This window comes from Chrysemys picta, chromosome 14 (assembly GCF_011386835.1).
Source record: "Chrysemys picta bellii isolate R12L10 chromosome 14, ASM1138683v2, whole genome shotgun sequence".
NCBI lineage: Eukaryota > Metazoa > Chordata > Testudines > Emydidae > Chrysemys > Chrysemys picta.
Window position 1 is genome coordinate 33,317,853 of NC_088804.1, and position 16,421 is coordinate 33,334,273.

A 16,421-nucleotide genomic window follows, 5' to 3' on the forward strand; every position below is an offset into this window, starting at 1 on the left:
CTTGATGCTGGAAGTTTAGATTTCTCAGCATACACCTCATAACAAGCAATGTCATGTGTCACCAATGGGTTATGTAAAGCCCAAGGTTTGACTATACTTAGAGCACTACACAGCACTGGCTATTATGCAGTATCTTAGCTGGAGTGTAATTACTTTTGAGGAAAATGCATTGCAGAACAACATCAGTTCTCAAAGATTTAAGTTATTAAGGAAGATTAAGGAATTTCTCTCAGGAAAAGAGACTTCACAGTGACCTAATTGAAGTTTTTAACATTCTCATGGGAACTAATAAAAAATTGGTTCATGCAAATTCTTCACACTTTCAAACACAAGCATAAGAAAACATTAACTTGAAAAAAAATGAGATCAAAAAGGATTTAGAACAAAAAATAGAATCATTTGGATTGGAGGGGACTAGTTCTACCAGGTCATTGAATCCATCCCTCTTTGAATCATAGTAGGATTGATTTCCTTATTCTTAAATAATCTATAATAGATGGGTGTCTAGGCAAGCCAGTGATGACAATCCCAGTGTCCCTTGGCAATTTGTACTTTCAGAAGAATAAACATATTAAATAAATTATCAAAAAGGGCCACTGCAGGCAAGGAGGATCAATGAAATCAAGGGAGAGCTCATTTATATTTACAGAGGGGCTGAGAGATATGGAATAAAAACAAACGAATGTGATGAATGAAAGATGAGCACAAGAGACAAGGGACAGTATTTCTGTAGTGGATGTCTTTCTTTTAAGAAAATTATTATTGGCATTAGATTTGTAATAAAATATACAAAGAGTGCACCTACATATTACTCTGGGCATCCTTGGAATAACTTAAAGAACAATCAAGCTGAAACAACAGCTAACCCACTGGCAGCCTCCAATAAAACGGACCAACCATCACTACCTCCTTAGGAAATAACTAGGTGAACGATTTGCTTCCAAATTGAAAGGTATATTCTTGGCGGGGGGGGGGGGGGGGGGAGGGGGGAAGAGTTGTAGGGCTATGTAAAATCAAATAAACAAACTGTAAAATCATTATAGAAATAAACAATATAAGAAGAGCTGTAAACTTACATTTTCAAGGATATCAGGTACCCTTCGAACAGTCACATATATAATTTCTTTAAAGTCTTTGTTAAGCTCAATGCAACTTCTCATATGTGTAAAATGTTTCCTGGATCAGGTCCCTAGACTCTGCTCAGGTTACTTGTTATATGCATACAACTCCAATTGAAGTCAATACAATTTATGCTGGTGCGCTAGGTGAAATACTGTCAACGGTAAGCTGGTCATCCTTCTTAAAACAATCATCTGTTTCTTGTGTAAAGATGGTCATGATCTGGATTTTATATTTGACTGGGATCTGAGGTAAATTCGTGAGGACTAAATGCCAATGTGGGCCAAAGTATTGTGTCACCCCCATCCCCCCAATTGGGATAAAGGCGGATGGAGTTCTGGGCAAGAATGTGTTAGTTCTTTTGATCATGCCTGCAGAAAGTTATGTACTTCTTGTTATGTGCAGATCTGGCCTGTTATCACTGGCTTTTCCACCTTCAGAATGGATCACTCTAACACACTCTACTTGGGGCATCATTTGAAGACCAACTGGAAACTTCACAGAATGCAGCTGCTAGATCCTTTAGTGGTGTTTCTATTAGGGGACCTTTTCCAATATGTGCTTCTAAGACTGAACTGGTACCAGTTAATTTCTGCATGCAGAGCAGTTTCTGAGTATTTTATAAAGCCCTTTACAATTTGGGTCCTTATGTGCCATAGACTAGCTGGGACACTTGAGCTGACATTCCCTAGGCTAAAATAACTGAAAGCAAGTTGTCTGTAGCAACTTGAACTCACTTGCTTCACTTGTTCCATCACAGCTTTTTGAGTAGGTTGCAAAGATTTATCTATGTATGCAGGCCTTCGATGAGAGAAAGGAGTGAGATGGGTCGTGGCTGTTTTCTTTCTGGTGGGTTGGCTAGTTCCTCTTGGTATCATTTGTTGGATTTGGATTATTTTCTTATATGAGGTTCTGGATTTTTCATTGTGAGAAGGGCTAGAGCATTTATGAGAGACATTTAATTTACATTGAAAAAATAAAGCAGATGCAAAATTGGAAAAAATTCTTCGCTGCTTACGGGGTCACAATTATACATGCTGGATCTTCAGAGAGTCTGAAGTAATTATCAACCACAGAATGTGCATTTTTAGAACGCTTGTAGGTTTCCCAAATCCACGTCAGTCTAAAATGTTTGCATTGCCTGTTCAGTACATACATATGGAACAGCTGATCATTTTTATTCCCTTTATCATCATAATTCTGTGAATTTTATTGGCATTGTTTATTTTTTGTTCAATTCCACTTTTACTTTTAATATTGATAGAATTAGTGCAAGTCTTTTCCTTATAAACTCTCCCATCCAAGACATTTTGAATGAAACCATGCTTCTAGAAATACATATTTTAGTCACATCTACTAGATGTGTGCATATGGGCATACACACACACACACACTTATACTATAACTCTGCAGTTCTAAAAGACAACTAAACCCCTTCTAAAAGGAAAAATTCTACTTTGATCACTTACCTATACTTTTAAGAAGTGACTTTATATTTACAGGCTTATTGATAAATCTATAATAGCCCAATTTGTTATTGTATAGCCATTGTCCACATATTGCTATATGCATTAAATACAAGCCAACTTTCCTGTTACTGAGCAGGTAAATCTCTGTTTCCTGAGACACAAATTCCTTGAATGCTTTCAGTCTCAAAGCACAGATTTGTATTTTTCAGTCTCTTTCTTAACCCCTTTGACATTGAGATCTGCACTCTGGAATGCATTTTGCTCTGGACTCCACCTTGGAGGGGTTACTAAAAATTCAAATGACCTCATTACATCTTAAGATACATTGTGGGAAAGAGAAAAGACAATTAAGAAATAAATATTTTGGTTTTCAGCATTTATGTTAGCTTTCATTGCTAATAAATATTTAAGTTAAATTGAAGACTGTTTAGGCTTAATAATGATCAGTTTCTTGTAGTTACTTTCAGAGAATTTTTAACAAAGATCTTTGGTGTTTGACCAAAAGCATTCTAACTTTCTCTTTCAGCAATAAGTTTATGACTTCCGACTTGCTTGTGTAATTGCTATATGAAAACAATTTTACATCTTTTGTCTTTTGTAGGAAAATAGATGAAGAACTTATCTGCAGTTGGGATTTGTTTGGTATAATTTATTTCACAGGATAAAGTAAAATATAACTATAAGCACCACATGAGCCAAGCTTCCAGAATGCCATCGCTTCCAAATTATATATATTTTTGAAATTATAGTCATGAAGAGACGTGGGTAGAGAGCCACTGAAGCCTTTTCCAGGTTTCTATAGGCTAAATGCTTCTCTGCAAGTATACAATGCATTCCAAGTGTTCCCTCTTGATTGGGAGGCTCCCACAAATGGAAATAGATTTAGTGTCCCATTTCCTAACTTTCTGTAGCAATTTGTATTGAAAAGCAATCTAAGCACCTAAAATGGCAAATGTATGGCATTGAAAGAATACAAATAATATTATGCAAATTAACATTAAGAACAGAACATAAGAACACCCATACTGGTGGAGACCAATGTTCCATCTAGCCCCATGTCCTGTCTCAGACAGTGGCCAATGCTGGATGCTTCAGAGGGAATGAACAGAACAGAGCAATTTTGAGTGATACAGCCCCTATCATCCAGTCCCAGTTTCTGGCACCTGAAGGCACCTGGAGCATGGGGTTGCATCCCTCACCATCTTGGCTAAGATGGTGCCATAGATGGATAGAGCCATAGATGGATCTATCGTCCATGAACTTATCTACAAAAAGAACAGGAGTACTTGTGGCACCTTAGAGACTAACAAATTTATTAGAGCATAAGCTTTCGTGGACTACAGCCCACTTCTTCGGATGCATACACAAGTACTCCTGTTCTTTTTGCGGATACAGACTAATACGGCTGCTACTCTGAAACCTGTCATGAACTTATCTAGTTCTTTTTTGAACTAATTTATACTTTTGGCCTTCACAATATCCAACGGCAATGAGTTCCACTGTGTGTTGCATGAAGAAATACTTCCTTTTATTTGTTTTAAATCTGCTGCCTATTAATTTCCTCAGGTAACCCCTAGGTCTTGTGTTATAGAAGGGATAAATAACACTTCCTATTTACCTTCTCCACACCATTCATGATTTTCTAGATCTCTATCATCTTGTTCCTTAATCATCTCTTTTCTAAACTAAACAGTGCCAGTCTTTTCAATCCTCATATGGAAGCTGTTCCATGTCCCTAATCATTTTTGTTGCCTTTGTCTGCACCTTTTCTAATTCTAATATGTCTTTTTTGAGATGGGGCGACCAGAACTGCATGCAGCATTCAAGGTATGGGCGTACCATGGATTCATATAGTGGAATTATGATATTTTCTATTTTATTCTTGCTTTAAGGACCATTCTAAAGAGCCATGCAGCCTCTTGCTTTGTGTCTATGGTCTTATAGGACCTGACAAAGCCCAGTGACCTCAATGAGAGTCTTTTCATTGACTTTGTTGGACTTTGGATGGAGCCCATAGAGTTTTGCTCACTGTGATGATATAAAGAATATGATACTGAACATGTTCAGTATTTCCAGTGATATGCATGTGGGATGGAAAGTCGTTCTTTCTGACTGACTGATCAACCTGTAAAGTCTATAGAAACACTAACCAGAGGCAGAGTTTATTCAGTTCATCTTTGTGCTATATCAGGTTAGTGGACACTTTAAGACATATTTGAATAATTGAATAATCTAATTTCTCATCTAGATAAAGAACCTCCTCTAACATTCTTGCAACAAAGTGATCCCAGATAGACCACTAGGGGGCATTTTCACTAGCTCACAACAGGCGCCATGCTCCAGCCTCTGGGTGACACCTCCTTGGCCCCAAGAGCAGGGAGTCACTAATGTACATGCACCCTTGAGTTTGGCTTCTCTGTGTCCCAAATCTAGATAATTTTCAAAATAACAAGATCCTGCAGCTTGGCAACTGTTAGTGTGTGTATGTTTTTTAGGTGTGAAAGTCAGTTTGGTGATATTATATGACTCTAAACAGCTCATAGGGCTGCATGTCTTTATGAGAGGTAATGCCTACTGTTTAACGAGCAGGGAGTCTGGATTTTGTTGGGTTAATTTATATACACTCAGTCAATATGTGGCACACAATGTGCCATCATCCACTAAGTGACAAAATGCCACCCCCCTCTCACCTGTTACTTGGAGCACACCAAAGTTTCTAGAGGATCTAAGTCAAAGAATGTGGCTAGGGACATTGAAGACTATTTTATCCAAGGTCCTCTTGAAAACAGAAGTCTCTTCCCTATTACCAAGTAGCAGAGTAGCCACTGAAGCCCACAATGATCCTTCAGTTTTGGCCCTCAGAGCTTTTTTAATGTACCATAACGGTTGCTGATACTTTTGTGAAGATAAAAGGCAACCTGTCTGGTTTTAAGATTAAGTTAGACAAGTTTATGGAGGGAATGGTTTAATGGTAAAACATATTAGCTGAGGAATACCAAGCAATGGTAGGTAAACAGTATAATGGCTAAGAAGGGTCAGGCTGGAGACTCTTGCCTACATGCTCGGGGTCTTACTGATCGCCATATTTGGGGTCGGGAAGGAATTTTCCTCCAGGGTAGATTGGCTGAGGCCCTGGAGGTTTTTCGCCTTCCTCCGCAGCATGGGGCAGGGATCTCTAGCAGGAGGGTTCTCTGCCAATTGAAGTCACTAAGACACAGGATTTGGGGACTTCATCAGCAGAGTCAAGGAAAGGGTAGGGACGGTTTTGTGGCCTGCAGCATGCAGGGGGTCAGACCAGATGATCATAATGGTCCCTTCTGACCTTAAAGTCTATGAGTCTAACAATAGACTTCCAGCTGGGGAAGCAATCACACTCCTACAATTACAGTTATGCCCACCTCTTCCTTCAGTGGGCTTTAAAGCTTAGTGAATTATTAGTGCTGTTGTCGTTAATTTGAATTCTGGATACTTGGATGTTATATTTTCTATCCTAAATTAAAATAGAAAATTAATTACAAAAATATAGGGGGAAAGAGAAGTAGAGTGACATTTCCAAACATTATATGAGATTTATTATCTTGTTAGTTTACTATAGTTTTTGCCTCATGTCAATGCTTATTTATTTACTTACAAGTGGAACATGTGACACACTAAATCTTCTCTCTCTGATGGACACAGGACCTCTTTTGGATCATGCTTGTCTACCCTTGTCTTTATTTTTCAAGTGTCTCATCATGATATATGCTCAATGTGCATACCATATTGTGTCAGGCTAGATCAGCCTGCATTGTGTCACATACAGAAACAAATTAAGGCAGTATGACTCAGTTGCAGATACATATCATAAGACATTATAAAGTTAATAAATATTTCTTTGATAGCAAGAGTATTTGATGTGCACTAAATACACGTTAGATCTTGTTTCCTTCTCCCCGACAGATTAGACTCATTATTATTAAGTATGTAAAATTCGGAACGCACAGGATAACTAAGTTAATATAACTTTACTGAAGTATACTTTTAAATGTACCTGTTTCTATTTTCAAATTAACTCACTACAGAAGTACCCTGTTGATATCCTCTTAGCAGGATTATCCCAGCTTCTCATTCATATCATTTTGTCTTATTTGAAAGAGCCAGTCTCACATAATAAAAGGTAAACAAGCTCTTGGTAACCTATTACAGCTACCCTGACATTTCAAGTAAGCCATCTTTATAAGAACCAAGAATGAGCAAATTGGTTTGGGTAAAACCTGACCCAAGCGTTACCTCAGAACGCAATTTGAACTCCAAGCAATCATATTTGAGGTACAAAAACTCCCTGCCCCCATTAGTTTTCCTTTTTGCACACCTCACCACTTGCCTATTTTTGGTCATGAGTAAAAACAGAAGTGCTAAAATGCTGCAAAAAAAAGGCAGTTCATCTTTCCATACACTCTAAATAAAACAGGCATGTCTCACAGACACATCAGCAGGGGCAAACTTGTAGGAGCCTGGTCTTGAGGTTAAATCAGAAATCAGGAAATCTGGGTCCTGTTCCTACCTCTGCCACAGACTCCCTGTGTTTCTTTGCACAAGTTGTACAGGCCCTGGTTCAGTGAGGCACATGATGAGGGACATGATTAAACACGAGTAGTTCCACAGAAGTCAATCAAACTAATCAGGTGCTTAAAGGTAGGCATATGCTGACATACCTTACTGAATTTGGGACTTACCATCTCTATGTCTCAGCTCTCCACCTGTAAAATGGGGACAATAACATTTCCCTGCTTCACAGAGGGTGTTGTGAGGCTTCACTCATTAAAGTTTGCAATGTTTAAATTTTTTGTAGTGCCCAGGTACCTTAATGCTCTACAGGCACAAATAAACTTTAACGGAAGACCCAGTCTAATTCCCATGAAAGTAGATTGAAAGACTCCCTTTGATTTAAGATACTTAGCTAGCTATATGAATAAAGAGATAGTAGATAGAACAGAACCGAGTACTTTGAGATAGTCGTACGGAAGGCACTATATAAGTGTAAAGTATTGTTATTATACAGCTATTTAGTTTCAATTTAGAGTGCAAATTTATAAAATGGACACATATATTCCGTATTACCCGCTAGTCAGCAGTAGCCAAAAATGGAGTGAATCCTGCCAGAGTTGTTGTACAGAGATTGTTTTCCACGTCCAGTGGCTAATTATAGCAGGGATAATTCTCTCCCATAGTAAGAGGCCTAATAGTGCCATACTTCTCTTTGTAATCATCAGCCACTTGCTCACACCCTATCCCTTCCTGACTCTGATGGTGTTTCAGTACCATCTCCAGAAATCAGGTGGCCGGTTGTTCAGGCTAGAATTTTCCATTTTCATTATGTTTGACATGTAAGAGACGGAGTTTTGCCACAGACTTGTAGCCTATGGCAATGGGCAGGAGAGATGAGGCTGCTCTAAAATTTAGAGCAAACATACACAAAAAGAAACTTTATAAAATATTGAAATGACAGCTTGCTGAAGTAGCTTTTTGTCAGAGCAGCTTTAGCCTGGTCGCACACTGACGTACAGTAGTTGACACAGCTCGCTGTGATGTGGTGAAATGAAATCAATGCTCAGACTGGGATTTGCTAGATGAACAAATTTTCGAAACAGGCCACAACAGGTGTGCCAACAAAATTTTACACATACAAATAAATGGCTCTATGTGTATCATGCTTGAAACAAACATCTACTCAAGTTTTGTTAGGATGGATTCAAAGTCCAGATCAATGAGCCAGCCTCTACTAATTTCAAAATATTTTTGCAGCCCAAGTAATCCATCAGTACAGATGCACAAAATTCTGTCAAGGCTAATAAAAAAAGCCCAGAGTCAGAATGAACATAAAGTACTTGGGTAAAATCCTGACCCCATTGAAGTCAATGGCAAAATGCCCATTGACTTCAAATGGGGCCAGGATTTCACCTCTTGCATACAGACAAGTAGATGGACATTTGATAACATAAGCATCACAGCTCCCTGGATGTTATTATAACAAGCATCTGAACACCTGGTAGAGCCTTTGAATACCTTTCCAAAAGCTTTTGTTTCTGTCACAAAGATCACTCAACATATTTCCAAAGCATCAGGACCAAGTTACATGTAGATTAATCTGTCTCACGCCTTAGTCCTGCAAAGAATTACTCACAGGCTTAACTTTAAATTTGAGTCCTACTGGCACTACTCTCCATTCAGCGAATGCTGTAAGAGCACTAGATTGTCATCTATATCTGTGTTATGTCTTATTTACAGATGTTACTAGTGTGGAATTGTCTGGAGCATTCCACCTCAGAGGTGATTGCATTTCAGCAGGGAAGAAAAATTCCTGGCTATACAGCCCTTAAAGTATCTTGTAATACTTGAGAATATATCATTTATTATGGTTTTATTTTACACAGTCAAACTTGCTGGCACAAGATTTTTTTTTTTTTTTATAAGAATAGCAAGCATGTTAAAATGTTCTGGAAGAAGTCAGCAAAATATGCATCTGTTTTAATTACCCATAAAGGTTACTATTCAGAAACTTTCAGATTGAGCATAATAAACTACTCATATGCTAACTACAACAGAATGTGCTAATTGGGAGGTGAGGGTTGTTTCTGTGTTCCTGGAGCTTTTACTCAAAAATGTTGTGTCACTTTCACTTATGTTAATGTATGCATTTTTAATATATATTTACATTCCTACTGGCAGCAATAGGGATCTTTTATAATCCAAGGGAAAAAATAAAAATGTATAAATATAATACAATCTGCTCACAGACCATTTTTTGAAAAGAAAAACATAACCTACCTCAGCTGCTGCCAAATATTTAATACTTGTTTTTAGCATTCGCTCAAAACTCAACTCATTTGTAATGCTGCGGGGGACACTCCAGGGGTGTTAGAGAAGGGTATACATGAGAATGCAGATTGTGCCCACTATGTGAGGAAGAATATGCCCACTTTTTGGCAGCTGTGAATACTAAGGAGGGAAAAAAGCCTTAAATGGCAGATTCCAGGCTTCTAGTCTCTCAGATCTGTGGGCAGCAAAGGAAAATTAATATGACACAGTACAGTTGACAAAAATGAGTTGCAATCCACTCCTGGGTGATTCTGGGCCCCACAAAGCTCCAGTGTACTACACATGATGTACAATGTACTCTCTATTCAAATGACTGTTCCGTCACCAGCTGTTACAAACATGTCTGAATACTAAGCAAACAGAAGAAAATATATATCAAAGCTGGAAAAAAAGTGACGAACATTTTTCAGGACAACTTTTCACCAGTTCTTTTCATGGATTATCTGTGTCCTTGGCACGCCAAGAACCCACTGTTTGCATTTCAGCACGTGTGAAACCTTGTACTCTTGAGATTGCCATTGGAAGTGCCATGGCAGCCATCTTTGGCAATTCTGACTTATGAATGAGAACGAGAGAACAACAAAAAAATCCCCATTGTAACATGCACACTGAGATGCATTCACACAACACAATAATATGAATCATTTTAAAAAGCCAGGATGATGAGTAGTGGGGGAAGAAAGGAATACCTTACAGGGGAGTGGTGAGGATAAATACATCAAATATAAGTATCTTATGTAGCTAGCTAGCTAGAAGATAGATTGATATGAAGGCCCTGATCCTCAGGCCCAAGGTGATAAATGCCTGTCACTTTGGTTTCCAAGCTAGCCAGATCAAGCTCTGTTTTTTCTGCTATCCAAGCACAGGTAGATGAGCTACATTTCGGGGGAGAGGGATAGCTCAGTGGTTTGAGCATTAGCCTGCTAAATCTAGGGTTGTGAGTTCAATCCTTGAGGGGGGCCACTTGGGGATCTGGGGCAAAATCAGTACTTGGTCCTGCTAGTGGAGGCAGGGGACTGGACTCAACTCAATGACCTTTCAAGGTCCCTTCCAGTTCTAGGAGATGGGATATCTCCATTAATTATTATAAGACATTCTGGGCAAAAAGGTGTATCCTTTTGCATAAGCATACCACACCCCCCATATATATGTAAGAAAGAAGTACAGCATTATCCCTTTTATAAACACAAATAGAAACCTTTTGCACATGCAAATAGGTACTTGTGTAGCTGCGTGGAAAGTGTGGCCCTCTGTCATACTGATGTGATGTTATAATCCCATCCTCCCCCATCAATACTGAGGGACCATGCCCCCCCCTCACACTCTTCCTATAGTTTCAGACAAGCTGGCAGCATTATTATTCCGTGCTTCCTCTTTTTTTCTCACTTCTGAACTCTGGCTGTTTAGAATGGATGAGGAGGATGGGTAGGGAGCTTTTAAAAACCAGCTAGCTTTGCTCCTCTAGATCTAGTTATCCCACAGTAGCCGTTTAATCTTTCCCATCATTACTATTCTTGCCAGGAGTATTTTTAAAGCAAGGCACTTATTTTGCTCTTCTAGAAATGCCTGTAACAGTTGAGCCAAGAAGCACTTTTCAAATGGACTGTGAAAGAGTTAACAATGCCCTTTCATGCAAAACCACAAACAACCAGGGGGAAAAAAAAGTTTTAACTGAGCATTGGAAAGGATCCAAATTCTAACCAAGAGTAGAAGCAAAGGGAGAGCATGAAATGCACAAATCATCCCAGAGTTCACTGAATTGATAAAGTTATTTAAAAAAAAAAAAGGGGGGGGGACTTCAGTCCTGCCCTATACCCATAGGCTGTGCAAACACAGAGAGAGAGACCAGAACAAGGCTGACAGGATAGCAATCTACAGCAGCTCTAGTCCCTCAGGACTAAACAGAGACAGAGCGTGGCACAAGTTCTTTCTCTTCAGCTGCTCTCTGCTGTGTTCTTGGCATGAGCTGGTTTGGTTTCGCTTGCACAAACTCAGTGCTTCTTCAGCTTTTAAAAAAAATATTATTATTAGCAAGTGGGAGAAGAGAGGCTTTAATAAGGGCTCGAGGGATTTCTGGATAAAGCCAGAGCTTAGAGGTGGGGTTTAAAGGGCCTCTAGCCAGCCATTGGGCCATCCGCTTAGCAACAGTATGAAAAGGGCCAACCGGAGCATTTATACAGTTGGGCCACATTCCAAGCTCTTTGTGCCAAATACTTAACTCCTCTGCCAAGAAAACAAACAAGGGCACTTTTAAAAATTCCAGCGTTAAAAGATTTTTTTTTCTTCTCTTTTCTCCTCCACAAACTATCTTCGCTCACAGTTAATGATCTCTTTCTTTTTATCGCAGAAGTGCAAACTGTAGGAAATTCTTTACTTTTTCAGTTTGGAACAGTAGCTTCCACTTTCGCTGTATATGACAGTTCTCGCTTTCCATATTAGAACAGTCCATTCCATATTAGAACGGTTGATAGAATTCAGTCAGCAGATTTCTCTTCTCAAGTATTGCAGGTTCCTTTATTTTTTAATAACAACATTTCTCCTGAACAATGGACCTCACTATATTTAGGGAAAGCCCTCCTTTCATAGCCATATTTATTTCTAGCTAGTTATTGCTGTCTATATAATGTCCAAAACCTTTTAGCACCTCTTTTATTCTTTCATACTTTCTTTCTAGTAATTTACCACTTTGTTTATTTCAGTTCTACTGGAGAATACAGATTAGGAAGGGTAGGGATTTTAAAAGACAAAAAAGAGGGCATGTATCTATAACTCTTTCCCTGGAGAAAAATTAGAAAGGAATTTGGAATACTCTCCTCCTTTTATTAAAGACATATTTTTAGATTTCTTTTTAAATTGGTCCTATATTAGCCTATGTGAGTGCTGAAGCTGGGGAAGCGCCAATGCCTTGCTGATGAGGAATCCTTTCTATGTTTATGCCTGGTGAGAGACCAATCACCACTTCCGTATTCTGACAGTGAAATATCTCCTTTCCTTGCAAGGCAGAAAAGCACAAAATTAAGGGCCCATTTCTGACAGGCGCAGAGTGCCCATACTTAGGCCCTGCCCACATGCAACGAGTTGGAGGACTGGGAATTTACTTTGTATTTTTCTGCCTAAGAAGGAAAGAAGAGAAATTGAGATTTTTTTTGCTAGTAGAAATCTTCAGTCTCGGTTGAAGCCAAAAGGCTCCTCTCAGGAGGCACTCAGCACCTGGCAGGAACAGGCCCTAAGAGCGCAATCTTGCAACCCTTTAACTCATGCAAACAGTTCCATTCACTTCTCTGGGACTGCTCATGTGAGTAAGGGCAGCAGAATCAGGCCCCTACTTAACAGCGGCAGCACATCCAGAGGTTAAAGCAGGGCACTTGGAGTCAGGACGCCTAGTTTCGCTTCCTGGCTCTACCCCTGATTTCCTGGGTAACTTTGGGTAAGTCACTGAACCTCAGTGAGACTAAATTTACTCAAATGAAGAAGTGTTGGGAAGCTTAAACAACATCTGTGAAGTGCCTTGAGGTCCCTGAAGAAAAGATGTTGTGCACTTGTACACTATCAGTATTGCTGCTTGTGTAACCGGCTTACACATTCAGAAGATTGGTTCTGCAACTACATGTTTAAATTTCATTTCTGCCTCTAGTGCCCACTGCTTGTGCATTTCCTGCCACAGTGCACACTATTATGGTAATAGGGAGACATTAAATTAGTTTACACAGGCATTTTTTGGAAAAAAGTGGATCTGTATGTCTGTATTTCATAACTGGAGCTCTGAATTTTTGTACTCTCTTGAGGTAACCATATCTTTGATAGGGCTGGGTGATTACTTAAATATAGATTCCCTTTCAGTCTCTGGTCTGACTCTCATTGCAGTCAATGAGAGTTTTCCAGAGAAAACAGTTTCTGAAAAAATGGAAATACTTCAATGGGAACAAGATTTGATTCTGATTCAAACCGAATGCATGGAATGAAATAGTGAGGTCAGACTTTAAAAGCTATGGATGCTTATCTTAACTATCTAAAGCCCCTGAGTTAGTAAAACTGGACTGGAAGTGTCCTGAGAACAAGTTTTCTTGTGATATTTTTGGTACCTCATGCTTTTGGCCAAGCTTGGAAACAACACGTGGGTAACTTTTCTTTTGTTATTTTGGACTCCACTTCTAGTCCCAACCAGAAGTAGGAAATACAGAGGCACAAAAATAAAAAACAACAGGAACCTCACAGAAAAAGGGTCTGGTTTGACTTTGGGTTAAGGTTCAGAGTAGGAAAAGAGGGGATGGTGCTTCCTATTTATCTGAACTGGTTCTGCTTATCTTTGTCTAGAACTTGTTTTTGAGTAATGAGGAAGTACAATGAAAAATCCATTTCATTTTGCACTATACACAGCAACACTCAGACTTACTCAAGATAACAGCCCCTCTATGCTTAGGAAATAATATGGAAATAAATAATTCAACTAGGACCAGATCCACAACCCATTCAAGTGAACAGAAAGATTTCCCGTGAATTCAAGGAGCTTTGGATCAGGCCCTTAGTGTGATATTGCAACAAAGTTGACGGAACATAGTAAATGTGGTGTGGGGCAAATGCTAAGGTCTTTACTCTGTTTTCACCTAGTCTTTAGTTGAGCAAACTACCATGGACTTCCATGTGAATTTGCCTTACTAGGGACTGAGTGAAAACAGAGTAAGGATCATAGTATTTTGTCCTCTTTATGTGGACAGTACGGTTGCAAGCCTATAGCCCTTAAGCTTTCATTTATCACAATGTCCACCGTAAAAATGGATTCCTCTTCAGTGCTGCTGGCTGCCACAAATTTGTAATAACTCAGTGGTACTTTACAATGTGTTTTACAGCCATCTGAAATCGTATTTTATTAAAGGGGCGCATACGTTGTGTCAGTAATTCTCATATACTGTAATTGGTTTTATAACACCTGGTTACAGTACATAGTGTAATTTGCCAGGAACTTGATATGCATGCATTTCATAACATGCTTTATATAATCTATTATTAAAAAGTGTAGCTGCATCTGTAATTATATTGGCAAATACAGTTTTATTGAGTTTTACATAAAAGCATGCAGTACAGAAAGACCAAAGGAGTACTCGCTCTCAGGATGCAGAAATACTTTTTTCTAGACAAGAATATAAAAGGGCAAGACTAAAATCTAACAACCATTTAATAAGTAATGAACTAAAACCGGAGATCCAACTATCCCTGAACTTGGGGAAAGGTGGGATCTGGATCAGAATGTTGTGGCTTAAAATTGTTTAAGGAAACTTTACATTCGGTCTGAAAAAAATGACCATGCAAAACGTATACCTTCTGATTGAGCAGATCTTACCCCTGTGTGTATTCAGAGTCCCATCTACTGACCTGAGAGATAAGAATATATTTGACACTGGTTTTTTACTTCGGTTGGCTCTACAGAACCTGCACACCTCCGGGAAAGTGAGCTGGAATCTATTCTAGATTGTGCATCAACAGAATTCAGATTGCAGGTCTTCAGTTTTGGCAAGGTATAAACTAGAAAGAACCTAGCTTGGCTGCCAGATTGCAGGCTGAGTTTACATGACTAGCAATTGGGGATGTGGCAGGGGAAAGCCACCTCTGCAGCTTCTGATCTGGACTAATTGGTTAAAGTCAATGGAGAGGCACTCATTGACAACAGCTGAGCATCTGGCTATATATATTGCCAACACAAACTCTCTTTTATGCAGTTCATTTGCAGGAGCCATGCAGTCTGAGCAATGTCAATGTCTGTTCTCAAAACGACCTTCCGAGGATGACCTTTCAGTTTGGGTTGATTAGTTTGCCTGTGGTTTAACTTCGAAAGCATCAAAAGCCCTTTCACGAAACCCATAGAGAGGAAATTTACTCTAATATGAATCTATTGTCATACATCTGTCTGTTGTGTGCTTTAAAGATACTGAACACCTGAGATTTGGTGCATTTTTTCTCTTCCATGGAAATAGAGTCTAAATGTGGTAAAAGCCTTGGTCATTGTGAATCAATTACAGTTCAAGCTTTTTTTCCATTTATGGTGAGCTTTCCTCTTCCCTCCCAGCTCCCTAAGGTATTGCACTGTAAAACACTTTCTGTAATAGGTTTTATCTCATTCTGCCTCCTCTCCATTTTCTCCAGTTCCGATAGTGAATATTTGTCTTTTCTACCTGCTGCCTGGTTAAATCAGCCTCTGAGGCAGTGACATATGCCCGATCACGGGTGCTGTCACTTAAATTCCCTGTGCTCATATTTTTCTCCTCCTCATAGGGAGATGGGGACAGATGTTTGAAGAATGGACCTTTTTGCTGGCTGGCACACTGAAAGTGGTGACGTTTGTTGCTAATTACTGGAGTTGAAATCCTGGCCTTCGCTGACAGCACCCAGAACTGAACAGCAGGTTTCTCCCAAGTGCAGCTGAATCCAAGTGTTAGATCTTCTGAGAAATGAAATCCTGTGCTCTGTCACAGACATTTGAACTGAATTCTTCCTATTTAAATGGCAGCTCTCATTTCATAATTCTTGTCCTGAAACGTAAAGCTTTAGAACGCATGAACAACAAGCTGGTCTCCTCCACCTGCCCTCTCCTGTGGTCTATTGGCTAGTATCTCTTCCAAACACTTTTATTCACACATCATATTCCATCATGCTCCAGCCTTAGGAGCACTCAGAACAAGCAGTTGCCTTGGGTTGGAAGGGGCAAAAATAAGTGCGTAAGTATTGGGGCTGCTCAATAATGGAGCACACAAAACCTCCAAGGTGCCAGCAATGTGCCATGTGTATCATGACTCAGAGGCAAGCTTTATAGGTGCTTCAGCAGCAAGGCCTTGTAGGCAGTAGTCCTGGTGAGTCCCAATAACCACTCAGACCCATGGCTAAGTGAAAGCGTATGTTACTAGTGCTGGCAGGGAAGCTTGCAGATACCCTAGGTACAGAGGCTTAAGCAGTTACAGTTCAAGTGAGCAATAGCGGTTCCTG

The 16,421-nt window shown here is 39.4% G+C and overlaps 1 long non-coding RNA gene across 1 annotated transcript in view; it reads left to right on the plus strand.

The window, feature by feature from the left end:
• The window catches only part of LOC135975682 (uncharacterized), a 93,362-nt gene extending 77,343 nt beyond the window's left edge, over nt 1-16,019 (plus strand). The window contains exon 3 of the long non-coding RNA XR_010592668.1: nt 15,714-16,019. This is a non-coding gene — a long non-coding RNA (uncharacterized LOC135975682). The remainder of the gene's footprint in view (nt 1-15,713) is intronic.
• The last annotated feature ends 402 nt before the right edge of the window (nt 16,020-16,421 follow it).